Source organism: Protopterus annectens, chromosome 3.part1 (genome assembly GCF_019279795.1).
Source record: "Protopterus annectens isolate FY-2018-M chromosome 3.part1, PAN1.0, whole genome shotgun sequence".
Lineage (NCBI taxonomy): Eukaryota > Metazoa > Chordata > Ceratodontiformes > Protopteridae > Protopterus > Protopterus annectens.
In genome coordinates this window covers 1,447,091,879-1,447,116,558 of record NC_056732.1, presented here as the reverse complement: position 1 = coordinate 1,447,116,558, position 24,680 = coordinate 1,447,091,879, and the positions used below count along the sequence as shown (strand labels likewise).

Genomic DNA, 24,680 nt, shown 5'->3' with positions numbered 1-24,680 from the left:
GCTCTACTCCCATTTGATTTACAGATGTGCAGCAGATTCATTAAGTTTGGATTGGAGATTGCTCTGTAAGCCAGGTATAAGTATCCCCTAAGAAGTCTATACGGTACAGAGTATAGTGACAGGGGACTTTAGTAGGTCTGTGTAAGGCACATGTTGGAGTCCATTGATCTTCTGTGTTAGAAACTTCTGAGGTCTGACCCATTGTTGCAGGTGCTTTGTATGGTACATGTCAAAAGGGGCATTATACTCAGTTATGGGCCTCATTAATGGTGAGTATAGAGGGGTTAAAAACTCCTTTGCTTTAGAGGCAATGCCTTTGCTAATCAAGTGTACTATGTAGAAGGCCTTCCTTAGTGCAGTAGACACATGGCTGTCAAAGTTAAGGTTGCTGTTTACTTGTGATCCCTTATCCCTTACCACTTTGTTGGCACATAGGGTATTGTTGTTAATTTGTTAATGTGAAGGGACATTGTTTGTACTGAAGGGAATGATGATGCATTTCTTTGCATTCAGTTTGAGACCGTGACTAAGACAGCAGTCGTTGGTCTGCGTAAGACCCTCCTGAAGAATATTGAAATCATTTGGGGATTCAGTAATTGCACCCATTTTGCAGTTGTTCGCAAACTTGGTCAGTCACAGCCCCATAGTTTTGTCCTGAACATCTGAGAAGTATATACCAAACAGTACAGGGACCAGCGCTGACCCTTGTGGTATCCCGCTGGTGACAGGTTTTCTAGCTGATGTGAAGTCACCCACTTTGACAGTGTGTGACGAGTTTGTGAGCCATTTGATAATCCATCTTGCAACAAAGGGGTTTTTATTCAGTTTGCTAAGTTTATCACTAATGCATGAGTGTGAAATTGTGTCAAAAGCCTTTGCCAAGTTGATGTATGCTGTGTGCACAAATTTGCCCTAGTCAATGGCCCTGGTTACATTTTTGAAGCAATCCACCAGGTTTAACAGGCAGGATTTGCCTCTGACGAAGCCAGACTAGGTCTGATCCAAAGTTTTGAGGTCACCTATGTCTTTATGAAGTCCAGGATGATGTGTTCCATGGCCTTACTGATGAGGCTGGTCAGACTTATGGGTCTATAATTCGCCGGGTCTGTTGCTAAGCCATCTTTGTGGAGGGAAACAAACTGTTGCTGTGCTCCATTCCAGAGGAACAAAGCCTGTGGATAGGCTGTGATGGAATAGGGTACTTAATGGTGATGCTAGTTCATGTTTTAGTTTGTTTAGAAGACAGCCTGTGATGTCATCTGGTCCCATAGAGGCTGTGTTGTTTGCCGTAGACAAGACTTTAATGATCTGCTCTTTGGATATATAGGGTGGGGGGGAGTTGAGGACATGGTTTGTGATAAGTTTGGAGGAGACAGGGGAGTTAAATGTTTGCCAAATTGGTCTGCTAGCAGGTTTGCTATCTCTGTGGGATGAAACACTGAAAAGCAGAGCTAGTGTGAATTCTGCAGCAGGAAAAAAAATGTAATGCTGTAAGTTTTAAGCACATTCATAAATCTGAGTTGAATCAATAATTATACAAAATACACCTCTGTTTTTTAAGAAACAGTTTATCAGACAGCTTTTTTGTGTTTATCCCCTTGCTCAGTTAAAGTACTTTGTTTCAGGTGGGTGTGTTTGTCCATATTTTTTTCCTATTCCCTTTCTTGTTCCTGTTTAAGAAACCAATTTCCCTGCTTTGTTTGGTGATATGCATTTTTAAATTTCCTCTCCACGGGTCACACTTCATACATTACTTTTTTACTGTAATTGTTGATCTCTGGAATTGCAATGGCTGTTTCTAGCCTGTGAATTGATGGTGAACTTCTAGAAAATTGTTTAACGTTTATACACCCAGTAGTGACATTGTGTTCACTATTTGATGGATAATGATGTGATTAGCTTAACTGTTTGTAAGCAGATCCCTCATTTATTCTGGAACCAAGCTTTATTTAATGAAACAAACAAGTATTTTCAACATTGGAAAGGTCAGGATTTTTCCTGTTGTCTTTATTTGGGGTTATAACGTTATAGACTAGGGTCTGTGTACAAAACTGTCTCCTGGGAAGTTGCTTTCCATGGCAAATATGCTGAAAGGTATTTCATAAGAATGATTTTCAATATTTGTTTTCCTAATTTGCCTTCCCCCAGCACACACACACAGTCTTGGCCAAAGTAATAAAACCTGGGTGCAACAATATTTGGGGTGTGTGTTTAGTTAGTTAGTTAATCAATTAGTTCTTAGCCCTTTATTTCATGTACTTGAAGTCATGCCAGAGTTACACATTAAATTTATAATGGCGTGAGAATCAGTAATGCAGACACTTCAGTGTTATAATACATTAAGGTCTCTTCACTCTTGTTGAAAAGAACATAGGTTATTACCAAAGTTGTGACAGAGACCATCAGGAAGCTCAGATACATCCCTAAGTACTAATGGGAGTAAAACATGTCCTTTATTAAATAGCCTTACTTGACATATCCCCAGTCAGAATTTGTAATCTCCCATTCAGTCATTCAGACTGAATTTGAAGGTTGCTAGGAAAGTACCCTGCTTCTACTCAGCCTAATCTAGAGTCACGGAAACCTTGAGTTAGGTGTCTGTCATGCCGAATGGTGGTATTAATCTTTTAGTATAAGTTAGGATCTCTAGAAAAAGTAGTGTTTGCTAATAGTTCTATTTAGGTGATAGTATTCAAAGAGTGCTGAGTTTTTCATAGAACAGAAATCTAGGCCATGATCACCCCTCAGGATTCTGTATAGGTTCATAGGATGATACTAGGCTGTTGGCGCGGAGAATCTTATAAGCCTAGTCAAGAATTTCGGCCATGTTCTCTCAAAGTCAGCACTTGTTTCCCCTTTCCGGCAGGGACACAGGTGAAATCGCAGGGGTATATTTTCTGTTTCCCATCCAGTCATCCAAGTTCCTGTTAAAGAGGGCTAGAGAGGTGCTCTGCTTGACATGGAAAGGGAGTCTATTCCACAGATGGGGGAGTCTTTGGGACACAAATCTATCCCGCCAACAAATTCTGTTTATGTCACAGACCAGGTTAAGGCCTTGCGTGTGGGTGTGCGAGTGGAGTTTCTTACGTGTATGAAGCAACTCCATCAGGGCTGGGTCTGGAATGTATGACTATGAGTAGAGGGATAGGGGTTTTAGTCTATCAGAATAGCTAAGGCGATTTTTGGGTGGGAAATGCTTAGGTCTGTCGTGCTGGTTTAGGTGCTTTGAAAGGTATACGCAGAAGGGTGCATTATATTCAATGAGTGACCTAATAAAAGCTGAACAAAGTGGGACTATGACTTTTTGGATCAGAGAAGATACTACAAAGGATAATCTGTGCAAGGCAGAAGTGTTATCTACCCATATGGTAGGCAAAGGAGTGTCTGTTCATAGGATGATACTAGGCTGTTGGCCTGGAGGCTGACTTGGATGAGCAAGAAGAGGAGGCTGTTCCATTGCTAAGGTAATAGACTTGCTATATGTGCAGTATTCTGTTTATGTAGTACTTGTGTTTCTGCAGAGGTTTTCGATTTGGGACATCAGTGTAAATTTAGATAGTTGGTGTATTTATGCTTCAGTTGTGTGGCAAGTCTGGTTCAAGCAGCTTATTAGCTTGGAATTCTTAATAGGTTTATTTATGTATTTTGAAGTGCATTACTTCATTAATGGAATGCAATTTGTTCATGTTAATTGAAGCAAGTCGCAGTACATTGGAATTGCTGATGATTTATTTTTTCCCCACTTTTTATATGGAAAGAAAACTACTTTTGTTTTTTATTATGTTCCATGTCCAAATAAGTTGAAAACACCAACAATGCTGAGTTTGTAAGATTGGTTCTGCCATTAGATAAAATCAAATCTTCTTCCTCATTGTCTTCTGGCAACTACAGGACCACACTGTGAGTGGAATTTAAATGTCCCAATGAGTCCAATTTTGTGGTAATGTAGCAGCATTTAGAAGTGGTATATGATTGGTTGCAGAAACTTGCTCATAATTAAATTCCATGGACCTTTTCTTTGTTGTAAAAACTTTCTTTTGAGCCTTTGGCATGCCAATGCACCTAGTTAATGTTTAGGAGGCATCTACTGTTTTCTTTCGACCTCCACCTCAGTACAGTTTTAATAATTGTCACTTTTTTCTGTTGGAACATCTGTTCCATTGTCAACAACTTTCCTGTCAACATATTTTTCTTCCTGCTTACCCACTGAAAAGAATTTAAGAAATGGGCTCTCTAAAGCCAAAAACACAGCAACCATGGGACCAGACAACATCCCAGGTTGCATTTTACATGAACTTCAGAACAAAATGTCTCCCCACCTAAGCACCATGTTCAGTCAAAGTCTCACATCAGGCTTTGTGCCCATTGAATAGTGCACAGCAACAGTTATCCCACTCCACAAAGGGGTAGCCAACACTGATCCCAGGAACTATCGCTCTATTAGCCTGACAACCCTGGTCTGTAAGGCCATGGAACATATCATCATGGAACTTGTACACAAAGACATTGGTAACCTCCAAACTCTGGACCCCACCAAGTTCAGGTTTGTGAAAGGCAGATCATGCCTCCTGAACCTGAACAACTTCTTTGAGGCAGTCAACAAAGCTGTAGACGAGGGTAAGGTGGTTCACACAGCCTATCTTGACCTCACCAAGGCTTTCAACACCATCCCCCATTCTGGAATTACAGCTAAACTCACTAAACTAGGTATAAATCCCTACATCACAAGATGGGATGCCAGTTGCCTCACTGACAGAACCCACACTGTAAAAGATGCAGACTCCAAATCTGACTTCAAACCAGTGACAAGTGGAGTACCACAGGGTTCAGTCTTGGGACCTCTCCTGTTTGGTATTTACTTCTCTGAAGTACAGGCAAACACAGAAGGCCTTTGGCTAATGAAGTTCGTAGATGACTGCAAACTAGGAGCCATAGTTTAGTCCCCAAATGATGTGGACATCCTACAGAAGGGCCTCACTGAGACAGATGCCTGGTGTCAGAGCCATGGCCTCAGGCTCAATGCCAAAAAGTGCATTGTCATCCCCTTTGGTAAAAACTCTGTACCCATGAACTACCACATAGGTGGCAGTCTACTTAACACCAAATGTGTGATCCCAGGTGGACAGTAGCCTCTCCTTTGATAATCACATCTCCACAGTAGTCAGGAAATCCTTCTACATGGCACACCTCATCACAAAAAGGTTCTCATCTAGGAAAAAATAGGTCATTGTTCCCCTCTATGCGACACTCATTAGACCCATTACTGAGTACAATGCCCCTTTTGGAATGTACCTCACAAGACATCTACAGCAGCTGGAAAGGCCACAGAAATACCTCACAAAGAGGATTATTGGCCTCAAACAGACACCCTAAACTGACCGTCTCAAAAAACTCCAGCTTTACTCTGTAGCATATCGCCAACTCCTAGGTGATTTCTGCCTAACATATAAAGCTCTGTCAAACCTAGAGCGGTTGGACATGCTACACCTAAAGAAATCCCAATCCCTTCAAGCTACGTGCTCTAGGGACCTAAACCTTGTCACCACAATAAAGAGGACATGCTGGAGGGATAGATTCCTGTCCCAGACACTTCCCATACTCTGGAACAAGCAACCCATATATGTCAAGCAAAGTTCCTCATTAGCACTTTTCAAAAAAAATCTTGATAAGTGGATGGGAAATAGGAAATACACCCGGGGATCACTTCTGTGACTCTCCTTGACAGGGGCACAGGAAAAAAATTTCTTGGGTGGCGCAAGCCAGGGAACCTTGTTGGCTAGGCTTACTTGGGCCCCTAGGCCGATAACCTAGTACCTTCCTATGAACCTTGTAAGTGTAGCCAAGAATTTCACCCATGTTCCCTCAAAGTCAGCACCTGTTTCCCTGTCCAGCAGGGACACAGGTGGGATCCCAGGGGTATATTAATTAACAATACTGTTAATCAGTAAATGTTCATAAGTCCCAGAAAAATGTGTAAAATTTAAATGAAACATTATCTGCATGGTAAGCAGCAGTGATACTAGATTTATCAAAGTAAAATCTGCTGTATTTCTTATTGATGAGGATAATCTCCTGCGATTATTAACACACCAAATATTTGTTTGGTCCAGAATTTGCTAAATAATTTGAGTATCAAAATGGGATTTGATAACCTTCCTCAGTTTGCAATTATTATCAAACTTGATTAGCTATTGTGTCTTGTTATAGGCTTTTATGTCAGAGAAATGTATATACCAAAGAGGACTGGGTCCAGGAGAGAGTCCTGTAGGCTGTCAATGGTGACATTTTTGGTCTAAAGCAAATTTACCTGACCTTAATGGTACACGTTTTTTGGACAGTCAGTTACCTATCCAGCAAACGTTGTATGGATTAAAGTTGAATTGGTAGAGTTTGTCAATAATCCCAGTATTAGGGATAGTGTCAAAGTCTTTGGCAAGGTCCAGGTAAGCAGTGTAAACAGTATGCCCCTAATCCATAGCCTTGTAACCCCTTTCAAGGAAATCAGTCAGGTTAACCAGGCATGATCAGCCTTTGCAGAGATAAACTGATGTGCATCCAAGGAGATAAGGTCACCTATATTATTGTTTCCTAGCTCATCTATAGTGCATATGTGTATGTGTGGAGATATTTTGTAGCTCCCTTAATGTAAAGGACATCAGGTTTGTTTTTAAGCTATACAATTTATGGGTGTTGCCAAACAATCTACTTATGCTGTACTGAAGAGATCAGAAAAAGTACAATATAGACCTGAAGGCACCAGTAAACACTGAAAATTTTGAAAATAGTCATGAGTATTCAAAAGTTATGTGGTATAAACACTAGTATGTCCTTAAGGCGTCATTAGCATATATACCATGGCAATCTACTACAGGAGGATAAAGGTATTACACAATGAAGACTTTAGCTTTGCTAGGTCTTTCTTGTAGTTTTTACCAAGTGGTTTGCCTGTGCAACTTTCTACCCTTTGTTATAATATATGCACATGCATATTTTAAGACTCCAGACTGTATTATAAGCCTGCTAGTCCATTTTCTGATTACCCAATATTTATGGATTGCCTTATGGAATTCCATATGTAACAGATCATCTGCTTGCAAACATCCAGCCATATCTCCTATAGAAATATCATTGAATATGACTGCAACACTTTGGTCTGTTTACTATGGAGATTGATCTGTTAGTGCTTTATTGTTCTGATTGAAATGTATTTGGAGCTGCTGTTTCATAGTATCAGCTGAGAGAATTATCTTTCTCTTGCTGATCTAGAGTGATGACTCGCCTCCATCTTCAAGTTGTCCTAGAATAAGGAAGCCATATTAGATACCCCAATTACTGACCAGATATCAACAGATGCAATTTGTTTTCTATCAATGACAACACTGGACTGTACGGCTGTAGATAGATTTGTATTATCTTTATGTTCTTACGTGTTTATTGAAGCAACAGAAGTGGTGGAATTTGTTGAATATCTTTTGGATGATTCCAAAATGGTGAACAAGTAACTATGTTCATTGTTTTTAAAAAATGTTTAGAAGTATTTTAATACTAGCTCTAGTTTGAATATTCTAGCCCCTCTCCTGAGGCCACTTTTAGCCCGTTTTATCCATTCTTCACAAACTGGGTTTATAATAAGCAGGTAGAGTTTGGATCACTTACATACCCTGGCCTCCCATTTGCCAAGAAACATTGTGGCTTTCCCGAGTCTTAAATGTTTATTATGAAAAATATTTTAATAGTTATCGGTTGGAAAACATTTTTCAAGTTCTCATCTGAGGCTTTCTCAGTGGACCTATTCTTAAAAAATAGAAATAATAAGTTCTAAACCAACTGCAAGGATACCATCTAACTCTTTTTCTGTCTCTTCTTTTTCCTCTTTTGTGTGGGTATCCATTAGGGCTACCTGCTTTTTACCTTGCTATTACCTGAGTTTCTTCTTAGGGAGTCATGGTGATTTTTGACTTTTCAAAATGGGGAATTGAATTGTGTATATGATAAGAAAATCTCACCATTTTTACCATGGTGGCACTGATGCTACTGGAAATGCGTGGACTTCTGCCTAATCTCATATTCAGTTCTAATAAAGTAGAATAGCTCACAATGAATTTTACTTTTTCTTGTTTACTTAAAATAGTACTGAAACTCATTGACTTTAGGCTGCAGTTTCCTTATAATAAATGATTTTGATTTCAGTCATGCCAATCATGTTTGCTTGTTTTCCACATGAATCATTTCTACTCTAGTCAGATCATGTTTTCTTTCTCCACACCCATAAAGTCCTTGGTTCTGCATAATTCAAACATTTATTATTCAACTTTATCTAAGCTTGGAATAGTCTTAGTTTGATGGAAAAGATTTCTATGAAAATATAGGACTAGAATATTCTGAAAATATTTGTGTATCAAATTGCTTTATCTATAATAATGCCAACAATTAGTGTTGTTCTTCAACTTCTGTGGCCCTGTTATAGATATTTCTCCAAACACTGTGTAATGTGGTACAATGATCTCCTTGGAGCAAGTAGTCAGACCTTTTATATTTATACGGACGTCATCAAATACTATTCTGAGTTTGGAAGATGCACATAGTCAGTGTAAACATCTGTGTACCTTTACACCTAGATCTGTGATGATGATGAGGATGTCACTTTCATGATCTAGCCATTTATTTTATTTTTATTTATGCTTAATGTCTTTTTAAGTCTCATGATGCTATATGTATTAACATTAAAGGTTAGATCATTACTTTTGAATTTGGTATGCATGTTTTCGGCCATCTTTGAGAATTTGAGCATATTTTTCTAAAGCAGTTAAGTTTTTCTGTTTGAATTCATCATTATATATGGTTATCTAGAAGCCATTTCTGATATTCCAACTTTTATAACCGAAAAAAATCATCTGTAAAGATTTGGTCCCTTTACACAGAAATGTGAAACACTGCTAGTAACCCCAGAGGGGAACAAATGGGTTACACTCCACCCTGTCTTGTTGTATCCTGCTAGACTCTTACATACTGGATTATGTGTGGTTGACATTTAATGCTTTTGATTTTCCATTTTCCCTCTTATGTTAAATTGTGCTGAATGCCTTAGATTGGTAAAGTAACCGACATCCACTGTCATTCCTCATTAGGTGCTTTTGGCACCACATCAAAGAAAGCCATAACATTCAAAAGGCGGGAGCTCCCCTCAAGAAACCAGTATTGTTCCAGATCTAAGAGAAAAAGGTCCTTTGTGCAGTTTTAAAGGTCCCATGTGCAGTTTTAAAGGTCCCGTGTGCAGTTTTTATAAACCTCATTACAATTCTCTCCATGATTTCACCTAGCATACTTGTCAGGCAGATGGTCTAAATTTGTTTGAGTCTGAGATGACCCCATCCCTTTGTGAATCAGTGCTTCCTTGCTGGCTGTTACCATAAATGAGAGACATGTTCACATGATAACATTTTATATAACATGACTGACAAATATTTAGTTAAATTTTGTTTGATCTTTTATAGGAAATCAGCAGGTCTGATTCCTGGTCCCATCGGACGTAAATTTTTAATTTTATTGTGACAGTATGTTCACATCTGTGGGTATATAAGATATGTCTCCCCTTTGTTTCCCATTGCCTATATAGCACTCTTAACACGCATCTCTGCTTATGGCGAAGTTGACAGTTTTTTTTGGCAAATATATTTGCTATGTCTATAGCTACTTCTCACTTCTTTGTTTATTGATAACATGTTGCCTTCACTTTTATTTTCTTTCAGGTTTACGCTTTAATTAATTCATAATTTATTATTGCTCTCAACCTTTCAGATCAAGCTGAGGTCATACTTAGATCCAGAAAGTTTGATAAAAGTAAGTAATTTTCCTACATAGTTTGTGACTAGTGTAACTTTTGAAGCTAAGAAATATCTATGTTGCTATTGTGTATCTTAATTTTGTGATTCCAAAAAGTTTTTTGTTGATTTTACCTGTATATCATGTTTTCACAAATGTAGAAGATAACGTCTTAGAATTCATGAATAACATCCCAAGTATATTTATTTGGATTATTGAAGACGACATCCCAGTATGTTTTAAAGTTTTTAAAGTTTGTCACTTACTGAATTTCATCATAGTTTATACAAATGCATACATACAGACTTATTTTTTATCTTAACCTTGAACGTAGATAAAGCAGTTTGATAAAGCAAACATCCTGGCTGAAGTACAGGATGGTTTATCTTTGCTCTGCCAACATCACTAAGTTCTAAGAATCTATTTAATTATTTGTAGTGAAAGCTGACTCATCATGTTCACATTTGCTGTAGCAGTACTGACCATATCCAAATAATTTAACAAAAAGCTGATATATTTGTATTGTAAACATGCTATAAAGCTCAGCAGATCTACAACATTTGTATCATAGGTGCTTTTTGTCAATAAGTAAATGACAAAGAAAGAAAATCTTTGTTTCACTATTAACAAGTATGAATGATTTTAAAGTAACTTTAACGGTATGGTACAGTGATTGTAAAAGCTATTCAGTATGCAGATCTTTATAAAATTGATACTTTATGTATATTCTACTTTTATTAATAATGAAATATTATATAAAATATTTTCACATTACTTAAACTAATGAAAATAACTTTAAAAAACAAAGTAACAACACGGTATCATGAGAACAAAACTTAATTAGTAATCCATTACAAAATGAGTGGGATTTTTAATACATAGGTTTATAGATTCATAGATGAATACAAGGGTAACTGCCCTGAAAGGTTATTCTATGCCTAGGTAATAACCCAAGGGTAGAATCAAACCCTGTACTGTGTGCCTATAAAGTGAAGAGCTTAACCATTATGCCAAACCCACCCTTCGTATATGTTACTTATATGTATATGTGTGTGTGTGTGTGTACATATATATCTATACAGTGGATATAAAAAGTTTACACACTCCTGTTAAAATGCCAGGTTTTTGTGAGATAAAAAAATGAGACCACAATAAATCACTTCAAAACTTTTCCCACCTTTAATGTGACCTATAACCTGTACAATTCAATTGAAAAACAAACACATTTGTTCGTGGAAAAAATATAAATATAAAAAATAAAAAATACGCTGGTTGCATAAGTGTGCACACCCTTAAACTAATACTTAGTTGTGTGTGCACACCCTTAAACTAATACTTTGCTGAAGTACCTTTTCCTCAAATTTTTTTTTATTTTTCAAATACATTTGAATGAATTCCATAGTATTTATACATAACATCTTAAATAACTATGTACACTATTTACATTAGTATGACACTATAACAGATCTTAATGTATACAGTTACTTTATAAGTATGTCCAATCCATTATCAAAGTGTCTGATCAATTATTGTATAGTGACAATCAACGATAAGACTTTTCCCCAAGGGTTGTTGATAAATGGCTTTGGATAAATTCTTAGTTCTTTAATTTTAATTTCCAATAATGCTGTGGTCTTCAGTAGGCTGTAGAAGTCTGCCAAAGTTGGTATTGGGTTTGTGTTCCATCTTATTGTTATACACTTCCTTGAAATTGCAAGTATAGTCCATACTAGATACATGTTTGACCTATTCAAATGAGGAACTTTGTTTATATTTAATAATACAAGAGCTTTAGTTAAATAAAATGATTCATTAAATAAAGCTTGTAGAAAGTTATTAATAGCATTCCAAAATGGCTTAATTTTAACACAATCAAAGAAAATGTGGTTCCAATCTGCATTCTGTACATGCTCACATCTCCAACATATTCATTATGGAAGAACAAATTTTACTGATTCTGTTTGGGGTTAAGAATGCTCTGTGCAAGCATTTCCAATGAAAAACTTTCCAGTATTGTGTAAAGGATATATATTTTATTGATAATAAGATATTTGTTTTAATATCTTCAGTTAACTGTATTGTGTATCCTTTTGTTATATATTTCCACTATGAGGTTTTGGGTGTTGTTTTATAGTTTATCAATATTTTGTAAAATTTTGAAATACTGTTTCCCATGTTAAAGTCATTATATATGATTTCATATATGTTTGTGTCTTTCGGCTTTTCTCGGTTAGGGGTCGCCACAGCAGAACTCCGGTCCGCTAATGATTGGCAGTTGGTTTTTACGTACCGGCTTGCCAGGCCTGACGCACAACCTTCAAAGAAGGTATGCCCATTCACGCATGTATCCACGCAGAAGAAGCTGTAGCTGAGAATCGAACCGGACAGCGTCTTACTGTGAGGCGACAACGCTACTGCAGCACCACCACCGCGGGTATATATGATTTCATATATGTATTTTGTAAATTTAGGTATTTCTTTAAATAACCACAAAATACATAAAAGAAGCACCTGAAGCCACGAACTGCTCGAACACGATTTTATTGCTTCCAAAAAAATAAAAATAACAATAAGCAACGATAAACACTTAACTTGTTCACCGCGTTTTTCGTTATCAATGTAACTTCCTCAGCAACAGACTTACAATTAATACAACCCCTTATTATATAGGGACTTGCCTCCTTAATTAACCAATCCTTTTACACATTACTTTAACAGGATTATTTGTTGAACAATATTGCAGCATAGGCATCAAAGATTAAAATACTTCCATAAAACCTTAAAATCTATTCACCAAATAAGTATTAAAAGTATTAAAAATCCTTATTTATATTAGAATAAATTATTTCTATAAATATGAAATACCATTTAAATATGTAAACAATTAAAAAAATAAATAAATACAATTTATGTACAATTATTATGTGACTAGATCAACTCAATAGCACCATCTTGTGACAAACTAAAAAATACACATCTCTTTTGAAACTTTCTGATAAAAGTTTCTGATAGAAGTTGGTAAATCTTATTGAACTGATTTAATATTCATAAACTACTCTAATGTAAAAAAAAATTTATATATATAAAAAATATATACCAAGATTAATACATAATAGAAATATGAAAATATGAACCTTTCATAATCTAGCAGCTCTTAATTTTAATACAGGTGCCATGGATACACGTTCATTGATCCCTGGCTTTCTGCAAGCTTCTAGAACCAGTTGCCAATAAAGTTCCCTCACTTCTATCCTATTCTCCCAGTCACCTCCTTTAACATCTTGTGGGATAACTTCTAAAACAAAAAACATAAAGGAAGCTTCCTTACAAACCATACTATGTTTATAAAGGGCATTGTTAGAATCTTTTTTACTAATCTCATAAATATGTTCATATATTCTTCTTTTAAAAGTCCTTTCGGTTTTACCCACATAAAAGGATGTGCATTTTTTGCATTCCGCCAGGTATACTATTACCTTTGTGTCACAGTTAGCATGAGTTTTACTAATAAGTAATCTATCTCTAGCCATTAAATAGTGGCTTTCCTTGTTCATTATATATTTGCACTGTGTGTATCTGCCACATTTAAAAGTACCCTTTTTCTTAAAACTTGTTTCTTTATATCCTACCTTATTTTCTAACATATTTTTGATATTTCTATATTTTCTATAACTAAAAACAATAGGTCGTTTAAAAATTGTAGTAAGGTCTGAAAATTCTGAAAACATTTTCCAGTTTTTGTTAATAACCTGCCTTATTAAACCAGATTCACAGTTGAAATTCAAAATAAAAGCACTATAATAATATTTGTTATTATTATTAAACGTTCCTTTATCTTTTTCTGCCATATTTCTCACATTCAATATTTTGTAAAATTTTGAAATACTGTTTCCCATGTTAAAGTCATTATATATGATTTCATATATGTATTTTGTAAATGTAGGTACTTCTTTAAATGAAGAATTGTTACTTATTCTACTTAAATCTTGCAAATATGACAGAATACTCTGTAAAGTTAGCCAGTCCTGTTGAGGAATTTTGTATGTTGTTTTTATTACTTGCATATCTAAAACCTTTAGTTCTTTGATACATTGGAGCCAACAAACAAATCCTTTCTGTTGCCAGGAATTAACAATTTCTCTATATATTTTAAGTGGAAAGTTCTTTGTGACTATAAATGGTGTTAAAAGATCAAACTAGATTTTTAAATCTGTATTTGCATTAATAATTTTCCTAAATGAGTCAATGTAATAATTAATCATACGAGTTTGAGTGGGTTAAGTTTGCATGCTAATACATAATATGTGCCATGGCAAATTGTATCTGTTATTTGAACTTCTTTTTGTAAATCAAATTCATTTATTGATATTACAGTTAGTAATTCTTTCCAATTTGCAGTAGATATTGATGCTTTTATATATGTTTCTATATCAGGAATGTTTATTTTTTCCTGTTTCCATGGTCTGATATGATGTATTAAAGCTATTCTGCTTCTTTTGGGAAACCATAAAAATGTTATTAGACATGAATTTATTTCTTTAATTATATTCCTTTCTGGTAACAGTTGTATTGCCAAGACTGTATATAGGATCTTGGCAGTAAAACCATTTTTATTAACTGTAGTCTCTATTCAAATGTTAATATTATTTTGTTCCATTTTTCCACAGAGATTTTAATTGTATTGATGATATTGTAGTTTTTTGAGACTAATTCATTATTATCCTTGCGTAACTCAATTCCTAGATATTTTAAGGTAGATTCTTGTTTACCTGTGATGTAAACCCCCTTAGTCTGCAGTTCTTTTTTTATTTAAAAATAAAAATTTTGATTTATTGAAATGGAGTCCTGAAGTCATGTGAAATTTGTCAATTAATTTATCTAATTCTTCTAATGTCTCTTTTGTATTAGATAATAAGTACAAATACGACTCTGTCATTGTCCATGTTGGAGTGAATGACTTGAGATGTACCTCCCTGGACTACATGAAAAGAGACATGGAAGAGCTCTCGGATGATGTGGCCCAGGCATGTATAACCCTAGCCCTGACTAGCATCCTGCCTTCGCCCAGAATGATACCACAGTATAAGGGCAAAATGATTGACTACAACAATTGGCTAAGTTTCTGGTGTCATTCAAAGGGGATCCAGTATCTGTCTGCCTGGGATGACATGATCGACAAACCATGATGCTTTGCCAGAGATGGTCTGCACCTGTCACCCCTGGGATTTAGGTTACTGGCTATGGCTCTTGCCACCCCTATAGTGCCTTTTTTAGGCAAGGTTCAAAGGACAAAACTACCACCTTAACAGATATAGGCATGCAAAATATGATGGTAATGCTACTCAATGCTAGAAGTCTAAACCTCAAAATGCACTCTCTCGAGGCACTCCTAAAAATGGAGAACATCAATATCTGTGCAGTAACTGAGACCTGGTTCAAGGCCCCAGAGAGCACCCCTGAAATACCAGACTACAACTCTTACCACATTTTTTGGCCACCAAACTAGGACCGAAACACTAAAGGTGGAGGAGTGTCCATATTCCCCAAGGATATTCACACCTCCAAGCTAGTTGCCCAACACAATGCATCTGAAATTCTACAGGTGCAACTAACACACTTGGTAAGACTGCAATCCAAATTATAGCTTGCTACAGATCCCCAACCATGCCCCAAGATTTTCACTACACCTTTCTAAACATACTGGAAAATATTAAGATACAACCAAACACCCAAATACTGGGTGATTTCAACTACCCTGCCATTAATTGGAAAAAATACTCGGGTACCAACACCTTTGCCCACTGGTTCTTAGAATTCATAAATTCCAGCACCCTGGATCAACTAATCCATAGTCCCACCAGAGGCTCAAATATCCTAGACCTGGTCATTACCAACATGGGTGATTGATGCTCCACACCAGTGGTCACCCCCTCGTTGGTCAGGTCTGACCATAAGCTAATCACCCTTGACATCCACATCCCATCCCCAACCCCCAGTAGGGAAACCTCCATAAAAAAATTCTCCAAAGCCAACTTCATGCTGCTCAAGTCAGAAGTGACAAACTTCATGACATCCATGCAGATGGGAACTGAAAGTTTGACTGCTGAATCCTACACTAAGGCACTGTACGAGCACATCCACTCGTGCATAAATCATGCCATTCCAAATAGAACCAAGACGGTCTCCACCAAAAAAAGGAACCCAATCTGGTGGTCCCCTGCCATAAGCAAACTATACAACAGAAGGAAGAAACTGTTGCAGAAAAGAAGAAAATCCCAGGATGCGAAAAACTCCCTTACCAGCCTCAGTAAGACGCTGAGATCCGTCATAAAATCCTCCAAAGCTAGTTACAAAAATAAAATTGCCAAAGATTCCAAGGACAACTACAAGGCATTCTACAGTTATGTCAAGAATCTAAATGACAATGCTCAGATCTACAACAGAATGGCATTAAACATACTGATCCCAAGGATATTGCCAATATCCTGGCAGATCAATTCAGTGCCAACTTCACCTCCCTCTCACACCCTAAAGGGCCCATCTCAATACCAAAAGATTGCCAAATTCTGGTAATCATGGCCACACAGGCAAAAAATGCACTCTCCAAAGCTAAGCATACAGCATCCATGGGACCTGACAACATCCTGGGCTGTGTACTACATGAACTACAAAGTGAACTGGCACCTCACCTAAGTGTCATGTTTAATCATAGCCTCACCTCAGGCTTCATGCCCAATGAGTGGCGCCCATCTACAGTCATCCCACTCCACAAGGGAGGATCCATCTCGGATCCTGGGAACTATTGTCCCATCAGTCTGATGAGCCTGATCTGCAAAGCCGTGGAATGCATCATCATGGAACTTATAAACAAAAACATTGGCAACCTCCAAACACTGGACCCCACCCAGTTTGGTTTCATAAAGGGCTGATCTTGTCTCCTCAGCCTGACTGACTTCTTCGAATCAGTCTCCAGAGCTGTGGACAAGGGTAAGGTGGTTCACACAGCCTATTTGGACCTCACCAAGGCCTTCAACACCATCCCCCACTCTGGAATCATAGATAAACTTACTAATCTGGGTATTAATCCCTACGTCACTCGATAGGTTGCCAACTGGCTTACTGACAGAACCCACACTGTAAAAGAAACCAACTCAAAATCCAGCTTCAGACAAGTGACAAGTGGAGTACCTCAGGGTTCAGTCCTTGGACCACTCTTGTTTGGCATCTCTTTCTGTGAAGTACAGGCCAGCACTAAGGGACTCTGGCTAACAAAGTTCGCAGATGACTACAAACTGGGAGCCTTTATTGATTCCCCAAATTATGTGGATATTCTACAAAAGGGCCTTTCAGAAACAGATGCTTGGTGCCAGAGCCATGGGCTCAAGCTCAATGCCAAGAAATGTATAATTATCCCCTTTAGGAAAAAACATGTACCCATGAATTACCACATAAGTAGCAGTACACTAAACTCCGAAAGTGTGATAAGGGACTTAGGGACACAGGTGAACAGTGGTCTCACCTTCTAAAATCACATAGCCACAACAGTCAGGAAATCCTTCTATGTGGCACACCTCATCACTAAGGACTTTTCATCCAGAAAACAGGAGGTCATTGTCCCACTGTACTCATCCCTCATTAGACTCATTATAGAGTACAACACCCCATTTGGTATTTACCTCACAAGACATCTGCAACAACTGGAAAGGCCACAGAAATACCTCACTAAAAGAATCACAGGCCTAAAGCAGATGCCCTATGCTGACCATCTAAAAAAACTCCAGCTATACTCTGTCACATCGGCAACTCAGAGGTGATCTCTGCTTAACATACAAGGCCATGTCAAACCCAGTGCTGTTGGACATGCTACCTTAAAGAAATCCCAATCTCTAAGAACCACACGCTCCAGGGATCTAAACCTGGTCATCACAATGAACAAAACATGCTGGAGGGATAAGTTCTTGACCCAGAGACTCCCCATATTCTGGAATAGACTGCTCATACATGACAAGCTGAGCACCTCTTTGGCCTTCTTCAAAAGGAATCTTGACGATTGGATGGGAGATAGAAAATTCACCCCGTGGATCACGTCAGTCACCCTGCTAAACAGAGGACCAGGGAGGTAAATATTCTGGGAAGAAATAGCCATGGAATTGTTATGGCTAGGCTTGTATGGGCCCTAGGGTCGATAGCCTAGTACCAACCTATGACCCTACTAACCTATATGTCATCAGCTAATAGCATTCCTTTAGACTTGTATTGTTCATAAACATCTAATCCTTTGATTTTTATATTGTTATGAATTGAATCTGCCAATATTTCAATAGCCAGAGAAAATAGAATCGTTGACATGGGACATCCTTGTTTAGTGCCTTTTGTTATATGTATAGATTCAGAGGTAAGAGGACCTAACTTGACATACGCTAAATTATTTGTATATATATTCTTTAGGAGATGAACAAAGGATGCAGGAAATTCAAATAGCATTAGGATTTTGAATAAATAGTCCCAATTTAGGGAATCAAAAGCTTTCTCTATATCTAAGCCAATTATGAGTGTTTCTTTATTCTCTTTATTAACATAATCTATACGAGAAATTATCCTTTTAATATTGTTATGTGTGTGTTTATGATATATAAATACAGTTTGATCATTATTTATTGTTTTGGATAGTGGTATTTTCATTCTTTTAGTTAATATTGTCATAAATATCTTAAAGTCATTATTTAATAATGATATAGGTCTTTTGAGGTACAGAGGTTTGGAGATTTGTTTTCCTTTAGGATTGGTGTGATTGAGGAATATTTCCAAGATGGTGGTATTAAAGCTTGTGACTGAATTTCTGATAGAGTTTTATGGAAGAGGGATAGTATCTTTGAAGGAAAACATTTATATATTTCCATAATTCTGCCATCTATACCTGGAGCTTTATTATTTTTACCCTCTTTTATTGTATCTGCAATTTCTTTGTAGGATATGGGTGCTTGCAGATCTAGTTTTAATTTTTCTGGTATTTTTTATATTAGAACATTTTTCATCTAGATTTAATTGATTGATATGTGTATTTTCTTTTTGGAAATGTTCCATATATTGATTTCTATAGGCCTCAAGAATGTTACCTATATCTGAGATATGTTTCCCTTTCTTTTCATGGAAGATACTTTTAATGTTATTAGCTTTTGATTGTATTTTGATTCTTGCGGATAAGTTATATAGATATTTGGGAGAAGTGGCCAGGGTATTAATTTTTAGTTTTTCTAAACCTAAACTAGTTGTATGTGTTAGAATTTTATTGTGTTCATTGTTTAATACTTCAACTTTCTTTTTCCTCTCCAAATGATTTTGATTTTTTCAGCTTTTACCGATAAAAGTTTGGATTGTAGATCTAATAATTCAGAATCCCATTCTTTGATTTTTTTATACCATGTTAGGGTTTTAACATATATGTAAGCTTTTAATGAGTCACATATCATTATTTTATTCATCTCTCTGGTGTAATAAATATCTAAGAAGAACTGTAAATCAGATAATAACCAGGGTTTGAACTCTTTAATTTTAGTTGTATATGCTGGAATTCTGGAGTTAAAGATTAATGCTTTGTACCCATTTTGAAGTTTTAGTATCAATGAATTGTGGTCTGAAAAGGGGCAGGGAGTGATTGAGAAATTAATGATTTTAGAGTATAAATCATGGGCAGCAAATATTTTATCTATTCTAGTTTGGGTACCAAATCTGTGATCTTGATGGGAAAACAACAAAGATTTAGCTTCTTTAAATTTGAAAGTATCTACAAGATGAAATTATTCTACTTACTTGTTTAAAGCATTTGATACAGCAGATGTATACAGTTAAAATCTCCTCCTAATATTAAGTTGCCTTTATTGGAAATGAAACCCAAGTGTTTTTGTAACAGTTCCTGTTCCAATTCCTGAAAACCAGTATAGATTGGCTAGGGTCCATATTATGTTATTATATTTAACTATTACTAATGCCATAAGGCCTTCTTTATCTTCATACTTATAAATGATTTCTGGGTTAATCACATTTGTTTTCCATAAAATTGTTGCACCTTTTGTGTTTGTCTTATAAGTGGATTGCACCAATATCATATAATCCTTAGGATTCCATTTGTAATTGTCATTTGTTTGAAATTATTTTCTTGAAGGAAGACAATTTGTGCTCTGTTCATTTTTAAATATTTCAATAGATTTGATCTCTTGCTAGGATTGTTTTTTAAGCCATTGGTATTTAAAGATAATAAAGTTAAATCCATCTTAGTTTTTTTAGACTATGTATTTTTTTGTTTTATTGTGAATATTAAACATTTTCCTCTATAAAGTATATGTTTGAGCTTTTAAAAGAAATTATCAGTTTTATACTTTGAGTATTTACCAATAGACAACAAAAAGGACCAGGTCCTCAACGAAGGTGCAAACAGTTTATTGGGCTGAAACACAGTGATCTCCACAGCAAACCACCAAATAATTTATATATGTGTTTAAATAATATGGTGAATAAATAATGTAGAAATTGTTATAATTTAGCTGCTCTTAGTTTCAGAACAGGTGCTAATGAAATCATGTCATTAATTCCTGGGTGTTTGTTGGATACTAGAACTATCTGCCAATACAATTCTCTGTATTCTAGTAGTGTTTCCCACATTCCTCCTCTTGGATCAATAGGGACTACTTCTAACACAAAAAACTCAAAACTTGATTCATTACAAATTAAAGTGTGTTTATACAGAGAATTGTTGACACACGCTGTTCTAATATCGTATAAATGTTCATAGATCCTTTGTTTAATTCTCCTTTCACTTTTTCCAACATAAAACGCCTCACATTTCTTACACAAAGCAACATAAATAATCCCTTTTGTGTTGCAATTTACAAAAGATTTCAATGTCACTGTTTTCTTTCTGGCAGCTAAATAGCAACTATCACCTGTTTTAAGATGTGTGCAGTACCTACAGGCCTACCTACACAAAAGGGTAAATTTAAATATATCACAACCATGGAGTCAGTTATTGCTATTATACAAGGACATTATTTAAGCAAAAAAATACTTTTCTTAAATAATGTATTTGTAAAATGGCGCATTATTGTTCTTCCACGGCTGGTGATATACTGCTTCCTTGTGTTGATGTATTGTGCATGTGTATAGGACTTGGGTTACCATGCATACCCAGTACATCAATGCTCAAGAAAGTAAGCAATGGAGAAAAAAAGATCTCCGTTTCTCTGCTTTTCCTTCCTTTTTTCTTTTTAATTAAAAAAAAAGTTTTGGGAAGTTTAGGGTAGGAGAGAGACAGAATGGAGGAAATACAAGGGAAATCAGGTATGTGTCTTTTGTTTTAAACAACATGCCTGATTTTCGTTGTATTTTCTGCATGGTGTCTCTTTTGTATGTCCAGAGTCCGGACAACAAATTATTTTTTTATTTATTTTTTTTTAAAAGTTAAAATTAAAGTATATACCAATAGAAAAAAGTCCGGGCGACCGGTCCTTTTTCCGTTGGTATATACAATGGGCACACTGGTTGGGCTGGGCAATTAGCCTGCTCATTTTAGAATGTTAATGGCCAGTCATTGTATAATAACTATGTTTAGACAGAATAATAATGACATTTGTACTAGCTGCCGGACACGGCTGCATCCACGCACACCATATCAGGATTGATCAAACAGCACTCGAAGCTATGATACCTGCCATAATTGATATTAACTATGTTTAGACAGAATAATAATGACATTTGTACTAGCTGTCAGACACAGCTGCATCCACGCACACCATATCAGGATTGATCAAACAGCATTCGTAGATGTGATACCTGCCGTAATTGATATTAACTATATTTAGACAGAATAATGATGACATTTGTACTAACAGCTTGCTACTATTATTTAACCAGTATATACATGACATTTCTAAATCATACTTTAACTAAAGATGGCATTAGTCTCCATGACATCATTTTTATTTTCAAAAAACTCTACTGTTACTGCTATTATATATGATGTTGATTTGTTACATTTGAGTCTGAACTCTGATGAATGGTACCTTGTTGAATTAGTTAATTAATTACTTACATTATTATAAGTAAAATCAATAAAAATGTACAAGATAAGTATTCATAGAGTTCAAGTAGGGGAATAGAAACATCTATGTTTGTATTATATGTTCCGTTGTTTGGCTTATATATAATGTAAATAGTAACCCATCTTGACCTACCTTTGTTTATGAAGAATTATTGAACTCTTTGAACATTCTGAATAAATCATTACTATTTCTCAGTTGTTTAAGAAACCCTCCTTTTTTAAATAAAAACAGATGACAAGTGATGTACCATATCAGTTGATACTTTGAGAGATGTAGTTGTAAGAGTTATTTTTTTGGGACAGCTATCTTGGAATCAGGTTTTTTGTTTCTTCTTTCTAGCATCAGTCCAAAGATTTATTTCTTTTATTCTTTTAAGGGTAGGGGCCTTCCATTCCATTTCTTTTGGGATAGACACTATGTTGTTGTTTTGATGAATATAGTAGCTTCTTCTAAGTCATTAAAGGTTCTCATGTCATTGGCAAAAAGTATTTTTATCTTGGCTGGAAAGGCCAACTGTGCTTTAATATTGTTTTATTTCAACAGTTTTATTATTGGCCAGACTTTTTTCCTTTGTTCTGGTATTCTGGACGAATAATCATTGTCAAACCTTATGAGGCTTTGATTGTATTTTAAGGATGATTTTCTCCAAGCAGATTTTAATATTAGTTCCTTGTCCAGAAATGAAAGATGTTTTATAACGATGGATCTAGGTGGAGTATTTGTTGAGTTAGAAGCAGGTTTCCTCAGTGCTCTATGTGCCCTTTCAATTCCAAATGAAAGTCCCTCTTTCAAGTCTAAAAATTCAGGAATCCAGGTTGTTAAGAATGAAATAATGTCTTCACCGTCAGTGTTTTCAGGCAGGCCAGGGATACTTATGTTGTTTCTCCTTTCTCTGCTTTCTAAGTCATCTATTCTGTTAAGCAGCCATGTATTATGTTTAAGTAGACACTCTTTTTGGAATTATTCCTCTTTGAGTCTCCCTTCAATGTCATTTAGAGAAGTCTCTATGTTTGTTATTTTTGTATGGTGTTGCTGTAATAGTTCCTTAAGAGTATCAGTTTGTTTTTGATAATTTAATTTGAGGTTTTCTAAGTCATTTTTAAAGCCACCCATCTTCAAAGATAGTTCCTGTAAGGTTGATGTCATCAATTGCAGTTATTTTTTTCAAAGCAGCATCTGGATGAGAATTCCTTGAGTTGTTCATATTCAGTGACTCAATATATCTCCAAGTTACTTGACAGGAAAATGTTTTTAAATCTCCACCAAAATTGATATTTATGTAGTTTAGTAGTTTGTCTATAGATTTCTGATGTTTTAAACATGAAAATAATAACATTTTCCTGTATTATTATACCAGTTTATGGAGCTCTCAAAATTCACTGCTCTCAATTGGCTATGTAGGCTCCACCCCTCCTTGAAGTACCTTTTGATTTAATTACAACATTCAGTCTTCTTGGGTACACACCTGCCATCATTTAAAGAGACTCTAATTAACCCCAAATAAAGTTCAGCTGTCCTAGTAGGATTTTCCTGACATTTACTCAGTTGCCCGCTACAGCAAAAGCCATGGTTCGCAGAGAGCTTACAAAGCATCAAAGGGATCTCATTGTTGAAAGGTATCAGTCAGGGGAAGGGTACAAAAAATTTCCACAGCATTGGATGTACCATGGAACACAGTGGAGACAGTCATCAAAAAGTGGAGAAAATATGGGACAACAGTGACATTGCAAAGAACTGGACGTCTCTCTAAAAATTGATGAAAAGACAAGACAGAAACTGGTCAGGGAGGCTGCCAAGAGACCTACAGCAGCACTGAAGGAGCTGCAGGAATTTCTGGCAAGTACTGGTAGTGTACTACATGTGACAGCAATCTCCCATATTCTCCATATGTCTGGACTATGTGGTAGGGTTGCAAAACAGACTATACTTGCACAAAAAAAACCATCCAGGCTTGGGTAAAATTTGCAAAACAATACATAAATTCTCCCAAAAGCATGTGGGAAAATGTCCACCATAAAATCAGAAAACCGGTACTTCCAGGGTCAGCAACACCATAAGCTCCACACCAATGTCGAGTAAAAAATAGTACTTGTTTTTTGGTACCTTTTCAAACTTTTTTTCCACAAATTTTATGTGGGAAAATGTGTTATGGTCTGATGAGACCAAGGCTGAACTTTTTGGCCACAATTCCAAAAGCTACGTTTGGCACAAAAACAACAGTTTGCATCACCAAAAGAACACCATCCTCACTGTGAAGCATGGTGGTGGCAGTATCATGCTTTGGGGTTGCTTTTTTTCAGCTGAAACTGGGACTTAAGTCAAGGTGGAGGGAATTATGAACAGTTCCGGATACCAGTCACTTTTGGCCCAAAACCTTCAGGAATCTGCTAGAAAGCTGAAGATGAAGAGGAATTTCACCTTTCAACACAACAATGGCTCCAAGCATACATTCAAATCAACAAAAGAATGGAAGAAAATTAAAGTTTTAGAATGGTCCAGCCAGAGCCCAGACTTAAATCCAATAGAAAATCTGTGGGGTGACTTGAAGAGGGCTGTGCACAAGAGATGCCCTCGCAGTCTGACAGAGTTGGAGTGCTTTTGCAAGGAAAAGTGGGCAAATATTGCCAAGTCAAGATGTGCCATGCTGATAGACTCCTACCCAAGAAGACTGAATACTGTAATTAAATCAAAAGGTGCTTCAACAAAGTATCTGTTTAAGGGTGTGCACACACAACAAAGTATTAGTTTAAGGGAGTGCACACT

The 24,680-nt window shown here is 36.3% G+C and overlaps 1 protein-coding gene across 1 annotated transcript in view; it reads left to right on the top strand.

Moving 5' to 3' along the window:
* Nucleotides 1-24,680, top strand: part of ABCB1 (ATP binding cassette subfamily B member 1) — a 1,009,232-nt gene that overhangs the window by 42,344 nt on the left and 942,208 nt on the right. The window contains exons 2-3 of the mRNA XM_044067521.1: nt 9,799-9,840; nt 23,600-23,602. The gene's annotated coding sequence lies outside the window, so the exon portion shown is untranslated. The remainder of the gene's footprint in view (nt 1-9,798; nt 9,841-23,599; nt 23,603-24,680) is intronic.